We start from the raw sequence: 16,165 nt of genomic DNA, 5'->3' as shown, positions 1-16,165 counted from the left end.
CGTACTGAGTAAACTCTGTGGGGCCCACCGTCATTTATGCATTTTATCCACTCCGTCCATCCATTTTACCCGATAATTTTAGGGGGTTATGCCAAAAATGAAGCATATCCAAAAATTAAGTGGACCACACCACCGGAAACAGTGTGAATTGAACGTCCACCGTTGAAAAGTTCTCGAGGGCCACAGAAGTTTTAGATCAAGCTGATATTTGTGTTTTCAGTTCATCCATGTCTGTTGATCTTATGAGCACGCTGGATGACCAATAAACATCACTGGAGGCTTTATAAAGGTTTCGACGGTGAAATCAATACTTCCATTGTTTCGTGTGGCATGTTCACCTGAGCTTTAGATATGCTTCGGTCTAAAATGATGAGGAAAACGGATGTGAGTCGTAGGTAAACCATGGGAAATTCAGTGGGCTCAGCAAAGTTTACTCAGTACGATGAGAGTATACTGAGTAAATTAGTAGGCAATCTAATTTTCCTACCTAGTGCAATGTCGTGGCAAAGTTTCATGGGTCCTACCGTGGTTTTTGTTTTAGATGCATGTCGGCTATCCATTTTTTCAAGATTATTTTGAGAGCATGATCCTACAAACACCCCACCCCAAGCTTTATAATCTGATTATAACCAATGGATGGACATCATAAACCTTAATACTAGAGGTTTAAATCCAAAACTATAATCTTAAGTCCTAACCCTATAGGCCTAAACCTTAAGAACCTTAAATTTGACCCAACTCAACCTAATCAACCCAACCAAACTAGTCCTAAATTCTAGGAACCTATAACCCTAGAGCATTGAGTCGACTCGCCGTGTCAATCCATCCGATCATCCTTCTCAGTCGAACAACCCAGTTAGCTCACTTAATAAGCTCAAAATCAAGCTCGAATCAAAGCCCAAAATCAAGCTCAATCACAATACAATGCACGGCCTTAATGCAGTATCCTTCACAATAGAGCATCCACACGAGTGGGAGAAGTAGCTTGCGAAAGAATGAGTCCCATGTGTGGACTAGTGGCAACCTGGTTGCCACCAACCACGTGGCACTCCCCCTCTTCAGGCTGGCATCCCTCAAGCATGTGGAATTTCTCTTTTGTAGCTTTTAAGTGTACGGTCGATGTGTATTTAGTCCGATGCCCTTCTCTTTACCCAAATTTACCATTTTACTACCACATCTAACTCATGAGATGATGCCATGTGGCAATCCCAAATCCAAACCACCAAACCATATTTTGTCCCTTGACTTTGTTGGAATTACAAGAAATCGGATTTATATGCTATAAATAGCCCACTTCCCTTCTCATTTCAAACTTCCAATACACCCAAGAATCAACTTCCATTTTAGAGCCCTCTCATCCCTTAGGGCCTTAGCCATTTAGTCATCCTTTTCACCAAAGTGAGTGTGAGAGTGAGAGGGAGAGTGATATTAGATTGTACATCTCTCCAATTATGTAATATCCTATATTTAGTACCTAGGGCTATATTTAGCACCTAGGATCTTTCTTACCAGCCGTGTATATTGCTTATCAATAGGTTGTAATCATATTATAAAGATGGTATTTTTCCTCCAATACAAAATACACAAAAATTCTAAACGTTTTATGGTATCAGAGCTACTTTGATTAGGGTTGTTGATCCAAATTTTGAACGGTCGGGATCTCTTGACTACTCAAAGTATATACTGATCTTCAGTGTATAATCGTACTAAACACATCTCTACTCCCACCAACCCCATTAGCACGACGGTTCTCATCATCTGCTACTCTCCATCCTCTCATGTGATTTTATCATAAGCTGTCCGACATCTGCCAGCACTAGAATCCAGATTGTCCATCTGTCTAGCTGATCCAGCAGACCGTCCATCTGTCCAGCACATCAAATCATCCATCTAACTAGCATCCAACAACAACAACAATATGGCTACTTCAGAATCTACTAAGTCTGCTATAAGCACTACTCTTACATCACAAGATTCTTCAAATCCACTCTACCTTTATCATTCGGATCAACCAGGTATTGTGTTTGTTTCTCAACAACTTAATGGAGATAACACCACTTAGAGTCGTGCTATGATTGTCGCTCTTAGTACGAAAACTAAATTGTGCTTCGTTGATGGTTCCTACCCACAACCACTTGCTACTTCACCTGATTTTGAATCTTGGACTCAATACAATCATATGGTTCTCTCTTAGGTTCTCAATGCCCTCACAAAAGAGTTATCCAATAGTGTTGTTTACACTGATAATGCTCATGATGTTTGAATTGATCTACTTGGCCACTTTGCTTAAAGCAATGGTCTATGTATATTCCAACTCCAACATTCCATCTGCTCTCATACGCAAAATCAGTCCACTATTGCTTCATATTTTTCTCAGTTGAAATCATACTGGGATGAATTATCTTCTTTCTCTACACTCCCCACGTGTACTTGTGGAGCATCCAAAGATTTCGCTTCTCATCAACAGAAGGAACGTCTCATGCAATTCCTCATGAGACTTAATGAAAGTTATTCTGCTATACGAGGACAACTACTTCTTATGCTTCCTCTCTCGACGATTAATAAAGCATATTCCTTATTGCTCCAAGAAGAGAAACAACACGAAGTCGCTACGTCTCCCAAGCCATCTGACAATACCATGGCACTGGTCGCTGCCAATCATCCATCTCATATGGTTCCCAGTCGCAATCCTGGACGTAACTCTTATAAAGACAACTATGGCAAGTGTCGACTCAATCTCACATGTAATCATTGTGGCTGGATTGGTCACACAAAAGACAAATGTCATGCCCTTCATGGATATCCACCCGGCCATCGTTTACATGGCTCCACTCCATTTAGACCAATCAGACCACCATCTCGTGACAATAGAAGTGCTACCACTTCTACCCCATCTACTCCATCTCTTACTCCAGAGCAGTATCAACAGCTTTTATCTCTACTCAATAAAGGTACAACACAGCCTGAGGCACATCTTGCAGGTAATTCATCTTGTCTCTCTGCTTCCTCCTCTCCTTCCACATGGATTATCGACACTGGTACCATAACCCATATGTCTCATTCTCCATCTTTATTTCATTTATTTACCCAATTTACCACATTCTCCCCCATCACATTACCTAATGGTCATCTTGCCCCTGTTACTCATATGGAAACCATTCCTCTCACCCCATCCATTTCTCTTACTAATACACTCTGTGTTATATCTTTTCGTTTTAATCTTCTATCCGTTAGTCAATTGACTTGTTCATTAAACTATTTCATTACCTTTTTTTGTTGACTTTTGCCTTTTTTAAGACCTAGCTATGAAGATGACGATTGGACTGGGTAAGAAGCAAGGCGGTCTCTACCATTTTCTTCCACAAGCTTCTTCCACTGCTCTATCCACCTCTTCTCCTTCTTCTCCTCAGTTATGGCATCGGCGCCTGGGCCATCCCTCACAAGCTCGCATCCACACTTTATCAAACACTTTACCTTTTATTGTTTTTTCTAAACAATTTAATTGAGATGTTTGTCCTTTAGCAAAATAGACTCGTCTACCTTTCTCTTCCAAATCTATTTCTACTGTTGGTATTTTTGATTTAATTCATTGTGATATCTGGGAACCCTACTCAGTTCCATCTCATTCTGGTGCTTATTATTTTTCAACAATAGTTGATAATTTTTCATGAGGAACTTGGACATATCTTATGCAATCTAAATCTGATACCAAATTTTTTCTTAAATCTTTTTTTGCTATGGTTAAAACCCAATTCCAAACACAAGTTAGACAAATACGCACAGATAATGGAATGAAATTTTTTTCTCATAACATGCACTCATTCTTTCAAGACATTGGTGTTTTCCACCAACATTCTTACACTGCCACTCCGCAACAAAATGGCATCGTTGAAAGAAAACATCGCCACCTCCTTGAAGTTACCCGTGCATTACAATTCCATGCACACCTTCCGCTTGAATTTTGGGGAGAATACATTCTTATTACTATGTATCTTATTAATCACATTTCAACTCTCCTCCATTCTCATCTCACTCCATTCTAAAAACTCACCAAAACCCCCTTCATACAAACATCTCCGGGTTTTTATTTGTCTTTGCTATGCCTCCACTTTGTCTAACCATCGTGACAAATTTCAACCTCGTGCTCGAAAATGTATTTTTTTGGGCTATCCATATGCACAAAAAGGTTAACGTATTTTTGAACTTTTTATCTCTTGGGATGTTGTTTTTCATGATGACACTTTTCCTATGGTGGCTCTTCCCCTCTCTACTCCTCCAATCTTTCTATTTTCCGCTCCAAATATTTTGGACACCTCCATCCCTAACAAACCATCCTCCAACCCACCCCCTGCCTTACTTCCAATGGTACTCTCTCCATCCCCTCTTCCCATTCATCGCACTACTCGTCAGACATCCACCTATTTGTCTTTGTGATTTTGAGTGCTCTAATGCCGCCATGCCTCTTTACCAAGCCTCGTCTATTTTCACGAAGGTCCATCCCTTTCCCTTATCTAATTTTATTTCTTACACTACTTTTTCTTCCTCACATAAATTTTTCCTTACTAGTATTTCTTCTCTTGTCGAACCTACAAGCTATTCTCAGGCTGTGAGAGACCCAAATTGGCACGAGGCTATGGCTATTGAAATTAACCCTTTAGCACAACAAGACGTGGACACTCACTTCCTTGCCTCCTGACAAAACTCTAATTGGTTGTAAATGGGTGTATAAACTCAAGTTTCGTTCAAATGGTACTCTTGAAATGTACAAAGCTCACCTTGTCACTAAAGGCTTTACTCAACGAGAGGGGTTGGATTATCATGAGACATTTGCTCCTATCGCTAAAATGGTCACCATCTATTGTGTAACACCCGTAAATTTTTTAAAATAAATTTTAAATTTTAAATTTTAAGTTTCAAAGTTTAAGTGAGAAACAGATCCATTCGTCATCTTTCCTCTTATCTCGTTCATCGTATCTCGTAGTTCCCTAACCAACCTTCCTTCTTTAAAAAAAAAAAAAAAATGTAAGAGAGTAAGAGTTCTATTAAAACTGGAATAAGTAAAGAATAACTCGTAGAAAAAGAATACGGAAGGGAAAGTGGGAAGGACAAATTTCTTTAGAATTCACTTATTGAGGTAAGTAATTTTATATTATTTTTCTTATTTTATTTATGTAATATGTAATTAGCATGATCTACACATTGGATGGATTGGATCAATAAAAAATTCATTGTGTAGGTTTAATTAATTCATGTAAAAAGGTATGTGCATGACTTGCTAAAGTATAGAACGTGATATTTTAAGGTATGCGCAAGGCTTTAGAGGTAATATGTAGAATGTGATTATTTTTTTTATGGACAGAAACCAGTATGATTCGTACCGTTCATGGGTGTTATGACAATTAATTATATAATATTTTTTTAAAATCAAATTAATTTGACACCTTAATAGACCATACTGGTCATATATCTATCAATCTTCTTCTTTAACTAAAAAAAAGAGAAGATGGAAGAATAATTCTCTGCGCAAAAATACAATTTGGGACAATTATATGACATAATTTAAAATGTATGATTAAATCATCATCATTCATTAGTTCCTTAATATTAAAATAAATTAAAATCTTAAATTCTAGACAGATCAGACCATTGGATGGGCAATATTGATCTGAATAAATAATAGATCATACGTTGTATTCATTATTTGTAATCATAAGATTTAAAGAAAATTCTTATTTATGTGATTTTAGGAAGTCCTAATTCAATTCAAACCGTTGGTTCACGGAATCATCTCCACCACATCAAGGTGAGTGATCCCGATGTGTTTCTCATTCATCAACTTAAAATAGATGGATTGTTTGATGTGTTGTATTATTTTCCTGATTTAATTGATATAATTTAATTACCATAATTTAATTGATATGATTTAATTTCCATGTACTCTTAGTTAATTTAAGGGACTGTGATTTCTGTATTAATAATGATATGATTTGATTAAGGTGTTAGATTATGTTGATTTAAATATGATAATCGAAATAACCTATACAATACACATGATTATATGGTGCATCTATCAATTGCATGCACAACACGTGCTGGATTCCTGGGGGACCTCCCTGGATGGTATATCCTGGTACAATTGTTACCAGAAGCCCACTATACTAGTGGAAGCCTACTCAATGAGTAAATGCGGGCCTTACCTATGCCTACCAGATGGTAGAAGCCTGCCAAGGGGCAAATGTGAGTTGACGGGTTTCTAACTCAAGCAAGTGGACGGATTCCCACTTGATGCATTATTGCATTTAATTTGCATTTAATTTTTTTAATTTATATTGTGCATGATTATTGGGCATTCTATTATAATTTGATGTAAAGAACCATGTCGAAAATTCTCACTAGGCCTGGCCAACTTATCTTTTTTATTAATGGAAAAATCGTACAGATGTGAATAAGGGTGAGCCGGTGGCTCAAAAATAGGAATACATAGCCAAGCCGGAGGAAGATTTAAGAAACACATAGCCTTACTTGACAGAGGAAGAAATTACTGCTTTAGAGTAGCCATGATTTTATCTTATTATATATGATTTTCTTAGACTGTTAATTAATTTTTTCAAGTTGTTGGACATGTTTATTTCATTTCATAAGACCCCGAATGGGAGGGTCCTTAACTATGTTTATGATTAGTTATTTGAAATTAATGGTTATTTCTTGTTTATGAGATGATTCTTAGTATGAATGGAACGTAGATTTACGATAAAGCTACTGAGTAGATGAGTTTTTTGTAAGCAATTTAATAGTTTAAGTACACTTAGTGTACAAGTCATGACATGGATCTCAGGTCCCTAGTATACGCTAGGTACCTGAAATCTGGGTCGTGACACATTGCCTCCTTGCCATTGCTGTCATTCGCAAATGGCCCCTCTATCTATTGGATGTTTATAATGCTTTCCTCCATGGTGACTTGGATGGAGAGGTCTAAATGTCCCTTCCACCCGCTTTTTTCCGAAAGGGGGAGTCTCGAGTTTGCCTTCTTCACAAGTCTCCTTATGGACTCAAATAGGCATCTCGACAATGGTTTGCTAAATTTTTCACAGCCTTACATAGTGCAGGCTACATACAATCCAAGGCTAACTATTCTCTTTTTGCACAACACCATGGCAAAATATTTACTGTCATTTTGGTTTATATTGATGATGTTATTATTACTGGTAACGATCTCCCTCCCATCAATGCTCTTAAAACCTTCTTGCATCGCCAGTTTCAGATTAAAGATCTTGGATACCTTAAATTCTTTCTTAGCATTGAGGTATCTCGTTCCCATCGCAGTATTTATCTAAGCTAGTGTAAATATACCATTGATATCCTTTCTGATTCTGGATTACTTGGTGCCCGACCGACTGAGTTACCTATGGATGTTAACACCAAGCTTTTCTGATGATATTGGCGATCTGCTCTTTGATTCGACCCCCTATTGTCGCTTGGTTGGCCGTCTTATCTACCTTACTATTACTTAACCAAATATTGTCTACTCGGTCCAGACTCTTAGTCAATTCATGAGCAAACCACGACGACTACATTGGGATGCAACACTTCGAATTCTTTGTCATCTCAAGGGAACACTAGGACAAGGCTTGCTTATATCTTCTTCCAGTCCCTTGACCTTGAATGCCTATTGTGATTCTGATTAGGCCAGTTGTCCTATGACTCATCGCTCTCTGACCGGTTATTGCACTTTTCTTAGTGACTCTCCTCTTTCTTGAAAAACAAAGAAGCAATCAACTATTTCTCTTTCTTCTGCAGAAGCCGAGTATCGCTCCATGGCCTCTTCAAGTTCTGAACTCACTTGGCTCCTTTATTTGCTTTATGATCTTAATGTTCGCAATGTCGGCCTAGCCTTATTATTTTGTGATAATCAAGTTGTTTTTCATATAGCTGTTAATCCTGTCTTTCATGAACGAACAAAACACATTGAACTTGATTGTCATCTCGTTCGTGACAAGATTCAATCAGGATTATTTCAGACATCCTATGTTCCATCACATCTTCAAATTGCTGATTTATTCACCAAACCTTTGGGAAAAGAACTATTCCATCATTTGAGCTGCAAGTTGGGAGTCTTTAATGCTCACTCTCCAACTCAAGGGAGAGTATTAGATTGTACATCTCTCTAGCTATGTAATATCCTATACTTAGCACCTAAGACTATATTTAGCACCTAGGATCTTTCTTAATAGCCGTGTGTATTGTCCATCAATAGGTTGTAATCATACTATAAATAGGGTGTTTTTCCTCCAATACAAAATACACAGAAATTTCAAACATATTAAGTGAGAGAGTCTAGCGCTACTCTAGCTTAGCCTAGCCAGAGTTTAAATTTCCTGACCCACCCACGTCCTAATCCAAGCCACTCGATCTTGCCTTTGCGATGTTACTGTATATCTAATCATTCAAGCTTCTCTGAGCTGCATTCAATTATGAGCATTAATATTGTGCAACACTCGTTCCATTTTCAACCATTTGCTCCTCAAATACATTATCACTACATTACATTTCATTATTTTCATATATCTAACTAGCGAGCGTATGTTATGTAGCTTGCCCATACAATTCGAGCCTACCCACCAGAAACTCAGCCAATTAGCCTTTGTTTTGTCATAAGCATTAAACATTTCATACATCATAATTTTAGCATACATTACACTCAGTACTCGGTCAATTTGAACATATACAATGCAGCTTACTAATATAATCGGATCTTACCGATCAGAATTTTAGATTGATTAGCTATCATCATCATTGCATTATATTTCAATCTTTTGTGTGTGTGAATTAATCTTATTTCTCATAAATTAATCAAATCTTACGAAGTAAATACCATACATTTATAAAGGCAGAATGAGTGTCTAACACCTTCCCTCTTTATAACCATGGTCCTTTACTCAAAACCTTTGGAATACAAACTCAATGGTCATATTAGGATTAAGGATCTTCATATTCTCAATAAGGTCTAATTAACTATAAATTCAAAGTAATTGGTTAGTAATGAATCTGGTCAAACACAATACCCTCTTATCCCCAAAAGCCCTTGAGAGACTCGTGGAAAGCGAGTCAATTCTCCCACCCGGAATCCAACGTCCACAAATATTAAGGCAAATCCAAACCTCAACTAGAGCACACTCCATAAAGTAGCGTAGATTGAACACCTATCATTGAAAACATTGAAAATTACTTGGGCAAAAGAAGTTTTCGATCAAGCTTATATTTGTTTTTTCAAATGACGATATGAGCAAGTTAGATTGCAAATAGCGTCAAGGTGGGCCCTAAGAAGGTTTCAAGAGTGGGCTTCATTGTCACCAATGCTTTATGTGATGTAATCCGATTGGAGGTTGGATCTATCTCATTTATGAGCTCATGCACTAAAATGATCTTGCAAAGTCAATGGATGGTATGGATATAACACACACATCATGGTGGGGCCCACAGAACTTTGTCACGTCAACATAGGATGGTGGCCGGTGCACACCATGCAATCGGGCTTCCTTTGTTGTAGAATCCAAAATTTGTTGTAGGGCCCACTGTGGCGTGAAAATGGAAAGGGAGCTGATTAGGTGTTATTTGAGTAACAATGGATAAGGTGTTACCTCCATTCTGCATGCAGAAGCTGCCACGGTGGACATCATCCATCTATTTTCCTATATTATTTTAGGGCCTGACCCAAAAAATGAGGTAAATCTGAAGTTCAAATGGAGTAAACCACAAAAAATAGTGGAGCAAAACTTCATGTAAGCCATAGAAGATTCAGATCAAGCTAATATTTTTGTTTCCCTTCATTTAGGTCCATATGACCTTAGGAACTGGTTAGATGGCAAATAGACGTCACAGAAAGTTTCAACTGTGGGCATCATTGTCCCCGTTACTTTTTGTGGTGTCGTCCACTCATGCTTTGGATTTTGCTTATTGTTTAGACTCACACACTGAAGTGAAATGATAAGATAAATGGACCATATGAATATAACACATATATCACAACAAGGCCAGTCCTAATCCATTCTACCTCACATATTTTCATTGGATACCAAAAATCAGGCCCATGAAAACTCAGGTAGGACCCACCACTGGGAACATATGAGAATCATACTATAAAAACTTAGATGAGAAGTGCACCACACGCACCCACGAGGTTGCCTGGATGGAAGCTATGCGGGGTCAAAGACATGTCCATGACAAATCCACTCTGTTCATCAGTTTCTCAAGATCACACTAATACAAGAATATGAAAAATAGGTAGATTTAAGACTCAGGTGGGCCACGCCACATGGAACAGTGAGAACTAAAACTTCCACCGTTGAAAAATTTCTAGAGATGAACATGATATTTATATGCCATCCAAACGGTTCATAGGTTATTAGTACTCAGTTAAACTGCAGGCTCAAATTTTCATTCTGATAAAATACTTCTGTTGCCCCTACAAAGTTCCAATGGTAACCATTCAATCACTACTGTTTCGTGTGGCGTGTCTCACCAGAGTTTTGGATCGGCTTGCTTTTTGGATATCTGTCCTACTGTGATCTCAGAAACTGATGGATGGAGTGGATTTTTCACAGTCATCTCTGTACCACCAGCTTCCTATCACAGTAACTTCATGTGGCCTGGGCACGGCCATTCTGGTCCCTTGGTATTATGAATCCCACCCGTCCCGTCTAGGAACGGATGTGGCTCTGAGTGGCCATTGTAATATGTGGATTTTATCCCTACCGTCTATCTATTTTTTCAGGACATTTTAGGGTGCAACCCAAAAAATGAAGCAGTTTCAAGGCTCAAGTGGTCTACAAAAGGAGGGATTAAACATTTACCGTTGAAGACTCTTTCAGGACAGAAGTTTTAGATCAAGCTGATATTTATGTTCTCCCTTCATCCAGCCTATGTGACCTTTTGAAGTCGTTGGATGGAAATTAACCACCGCAGTGGGTTCCAGGAAGGTTTTAGGCGTCAATGTCATTATCACCGCTGCTTCCTATGGTGCCATCTACTTGAGCCTTGGATCTAACATATTTTTGGGGTTGTACCCTAAAATGACATGAGAAAATGGATGGACGGTGGGGATAAAAATTGTACATCATGGTGGCCCTCAGAGCCCCTGCCCATTTCTTGCTAGTGACCGGGGCGGTAGCACCCAATCCATGTCTCCTAAAAACCTTTCAGAATGTAGCTGTGGCCCACTCCCATCATCTAATCCATTCAAAAGATGCGTCTGACCAAGATGCATGGACACTCAGATATTTGGCTACCCCATAAAATAAGGTAAACTTTTGATTTTGCAACCCAACTTTTGGAAGTAAGGGTTAAATGGTATAAAAATGCATTAGGTGAAATTAACACCATTATGGCAGAGTGATTATGTCACGCCCTACACTTCGGATACAAAGTGTACACCCTCATACCTGAATTATGATTTATGACTCGTATACTAAGCCACTCATTATATAGTTATTAAGAAGCATAATTTACATATATTCTATACCATCATCACATGAACATTTATATATGTTGATGCAGTTTTTCGGCAAGCCCTCCTTAGACCCTCGAACACCTGCACACAGGAGAATAAAAGGACAAAGGAGACCCCGGCTTATACAGGGGACTCTCCGATGCTTAAGTCAAGAATCCGGGTCTTTGTAGGAGAAAATCTTAAGGAAAAGAGTCATTAGTCGTATTTTAAATTATGAGTTGGGTGTGTATTTTTGTGCGTGAATGCACCTTTCACCGTCTAAAGTTGAGAGGGAAGATCACACGAGCGAGAAATCTTCTCTATTTAGAGGGAAGATCATACCATTAGAGATCTTCCCCGTTGGAGATTTCTGATTCATCGGAGATCTTCCTTAGATCGCGAGTGTCCAAGATCTCTAGGATCTAGATCTTATCCTCTAAGATCTTCGGGGGGAAATCCCCAGGAGAGATCTTCGGACCGTTGGACTTGGATAAGGTCAAACAGTAGTGGGAAACCGATAGGCTTATCCAACCTTTAGGCAAAATCGGATGGATGAGGCGGATGACGCCTCGGAGGCAGACAGTACTAACCTATTTATAGGTCGGTATCATTCCGATGTCAATTTGCTTGTAGTATCCTTGTGATCATTGGCTCCAGTGGTTGTCGAAGGTCGCGCCGACATATGATTGCACCAACCTATGAGTAGGTTGATCTACGGTCGAGTCGACCTGTGACTAGGCCAACCTATGAGTAGGTTGATCTACGGTCGGACTGACCTGTGACCGGACTAACCTATGAGTAGGTCGATCTATGGTTGAGCCGACCTGTGACTAAACCGACCTATGAGTGGGCCGAGCTATCTTATTGGTCAGTTCTTCCCAGTCAGTAGTTCTCTTTCGGGTAGTTTGATCCACGGGTTTATGCTTGTTCTTGGTTCAATTTTTTTTTTTTCGTGGACCATCCTATCTTATCCCTAACAATACATTCAACTGTTTCCACTTCATTTATTAACACTTCATCTATAATATTCTCATTCATAAAATAAATTATCAAAATTAGTTTAAGTCCATTCATTTGAGACTTTATTAAACTAAAATAATCAATCGTCATCTTACAAGTCATGACTATATATATTTTTCAAATTTAATCAAATCAGCAGTAGTTGAAACGAATGGAAATAAAACTCATAAAATCAATTCCATAACCAATTCAACTATCTAATGCAGTGAGCTCATCTTTCATCAAATACAACCATTGGTCTTGAGTTTCACCCACCAACCTGACGTCATTTTTCAGCACTTGATTAGATTATCCTGCATCGTCTGTTTATGTACGGTTGTTAATGCACAACGTTAGTTGGCCAGAGTAGTGAGTGAACCCAACATGGTTCATATCTAGCACAATATAAGATAGCACATTATAATTGAATTAGTGTATTTGTAGTATGAGCATTAATGCAGAAATGTCAAGAGGTTTATGTCGAGTGGGATGATCCTCCACTTGTTTAGGTTGGATATCCGCCAAACTGAAAACCGTGCTATTCAGACATCCACTGTAGGTAGGCATGAGGCAATCTGTACCTATTAGACATCCACCTAGATAGACACGGGTAATCATACATATACTCCATGAGTAGGATTGCAATAATGTACCAGCCATAACCATCCACGGAGATCCCCTAGGAACCCATGCATAATGTGTGCATGCAATCATAATATACACATGTAATGCATGCTCAATGTTAATGCATCATCATGTGTAGGTTAATAGATACATCTCTCTGAAGGGGAAACAACGAATTCCACAATATTAATAATTTGCATGTTCAAATTATAAATCATATGGCAAGAATCATATTAACATAAGCAATATAACATGACAACCATATCAACCCAAACAATCACAACCACCAATACATTTATCTTAATCATACATATATGAAATATATTGGGATTCACTCACCTATTTGTGGTAAGGTTGAATCCTTTGAATGATAGGATGTTTTGGAATCTATACTCCAAATCTCTATTAAGATGATTTAGTATACTACAATTCAATCATATTATTCCAAGAAGTGAGGTCCACATTTGAGTCAAGCAAGACGACCCAACATTAGTTCTTAAATTTAAATTTAGAAAATAACAGAGATCGTCGATCAATACAGTTGATCGACCAAGATAGCTCGAGGGCCCTTAATCGATTGACCATGGATCGATAAAATTCGAATTTAGTCCTTAAAGTCTCTAGACACTTTTGACCATTCTCGATCGATCAAACCTTGCTCGTCAAACGATCGAACTTGCTCATATTAAATTAATTTATTTGTTGAACAAAAATAGTCAACTTTGGTTGATATGTTTGATTGATCGAGACCAATTGAGGTTTTCCTCGATCGATTAAACATTGATGTTGATTAATCGAAACGGATCGCGAATTATGATTTTTGGTCTCTGGATGAAAATCAACATCATCGATCGATCAAAGTCGGAAAGGTTTAGACTATTACACAATTCAAAATTATTTTTTTTCCAACAATTCTAAAGTTTTTTTTTCTTCTTCCTTAGTTTTAATGATTCCCACTGATCATAAAGTTGTGTCCAATCCATCCAATGGTTTTTCTTATAATCAAATTTGGAAAACGAAAGGATCGATCAAAACCAAGATATCTGGGATCTAAAACTTTTAGTTTAAAACTGTTTTCGACAAAACTATAGTTAACTATACGATTTGCATATCACTATGGGAAATCTATTGTCAAATCGACCCCAAGATTTGAGGCCCTAACACGATTTGACCTTAAGATTTGTAGATTCAGGTTTCCTTAGATCAAGGCAATTGAATTTCTCACAGTGGACCATCCTTGCTGCAAAAAACTCATTTAAAACCGATCTCTATCATAAAAAATTGCCTATAGATCAAAACAATGACGATAAGATTGATATATTTCATTCATTGGTCAGATATAAAGCTGATAGATACAATTTTAAAAGTAAAACAAGGAATCTGATTGAAACTTACCGGTAGAGGCTTCTTGTTCTCAAGGCTTCTCTCCCTCTTATGGCTGCTCTTTTGGTTATAGGGTTTTTTATACGAATTTCCTGCATATCTTCCCTTTAATTAGAGGAAGAGTGGAGTTTTGATATAAAAGATTCTATCAGACACTTGAAAATTTTGTCAAAAAATACAATACTTCCAACGTAGGGAATCAATCCACTAACATATCCCTCTACTGAGAGTACTCGAATTAACTATCATCACAGGCTACGCCATCATATCATTATGGGCTATGCTGACCCCTTTATTTTGGTCCACCACATGCCTGAGACAAATTTAGATCAATATTTTACTTTGTAAGCTAGGATTGGACGAACCTCAACGTGGCATGAACTTGGCAACAGATACAAATGCGAAATACTTGGATTTTCCAGTAGAGTGTAATAGATAACGTGGAAGCACTTCTTAATTGCATCCATGGCATGTGAGGAAATCAAGTTAAACCGTTCAAATTATGAGCTAGCCATATTTTAGATTTTTCACGAAATTGAAAGATATCCATGGCTCCATTTTCAGCAGATGCTTGTCCACGAATGAAAGGTTAGAGTTGCTCAAGTAATTTCTTGGGTTATCTATTTAATTTGAATTAATGTAGGTCACCTGTGCAATTTCTAAGTGACTATGTATCAACCATCTTACCATTCTCTTGTATAAATTGTCATGGGTGTAAATTGCTTGTAAACGATGGTTATCGGAATTTGTTGGGATCTTTTTTAGTGACTCATTGAAAAAGCGTCGTAATTAATTCTCACAGATTTGAACTTATTCTGAAAAAGGAATATTTAGTATGCCAAAGCTCAATAAGCCCCACTATGACATATGTGTTTTATCCACGCATTCAATCCATTTTGCCAGCTCATTTTAGGGCATGGCCCAAAAATTAATCAAGCCCAAATCATAGTTCAACCGCACTGCAGGAAAATAGTACTGATTGAGCGTCCACCATTAAAAACTTCCTAAGGCCTGCTATATTGCTTATTTGCCATCCAACCTATTGACAAGGTATGAAGGGAAAATAGTAATATAATCACAATCCAAAACTTCGATGCCCTGATAAAGTGTTTATTTTCCATCTAACCTATTGATAAGGTCACAAAGGCTTGGATGAAGGAAAAATAGTAATATAATCACAATATGAAACATCTATGACCCTGATAAAGTTCCCAATGATAAGCATTCAATCCCCACTATTTCGTGTGGTGTGTTATTATCAATTTCTAGACACGGGCTCCATCCTCGTCAAGGCACATAATTGACGATCCGGATGCAACATGGTACAGTGGATGAGTTCAGCTTCCCATTGACGTGGGATCTGAAAGATCTAAATTGTGGTCCCTATCAAGCATAGAGCATAGGACGAAAATCACACTAAAGAATGATATTAAGAATCCAATTCTACACGTTAATATTGAGCCGCGGATCATTTATTTTCAACCATTCATTTGATTGTAAGAAATTAGGCCGACGTGAAATTTGAATTGGCTGGAAATGTGTAGGTATAACGATTGAATACTAATATAGAAATACTATTTCACTCAGCCCTCGGACCATGTGAGCGCATCTGGTGTAGTGGTATCATAGTACCCTCCCACGGTACTGACCAGGGTTCGATTCCCTGGATGCGCA

At 38.0% G+C, this 16,165-nt stretch overlaps 1 non-coding gene across 1 annotated transcript; it reads left to right on the top strand.

Annotated features, from left to right (window-relative positions):
- Window positions 1–16,094: 16,094 nt before the first annotated feature.
- On the top strand, window positions 16,095–16,165 carry TRNAG-CCC (transfer RNA glycine (anticodon CCC)). Its single transcript has one exon. It is a non-coding gene; the product is annotated as a tRNA-Gly (tRNA).

The sequence above is a fragment of the Magnolia sinica genome, chromosome 19 (genome assembly GCF_029962835.1).
Source record: "Magnolia sinica isolate HGM2019 chromosome 19, MsV1, whole genome shotgun sequence".
NCBI lineage: Eukaryota > Viridiplantae > Streptophyta > Magnoliopsida > Magnoliales > Magnoliaceae > Magnolia > Magnolia sinica.
The sequence above is the reverse complement of the archived record's forward strand: the minus strand, read 5'-3'. Positions and strand labels throughout refer to the sequence as shown.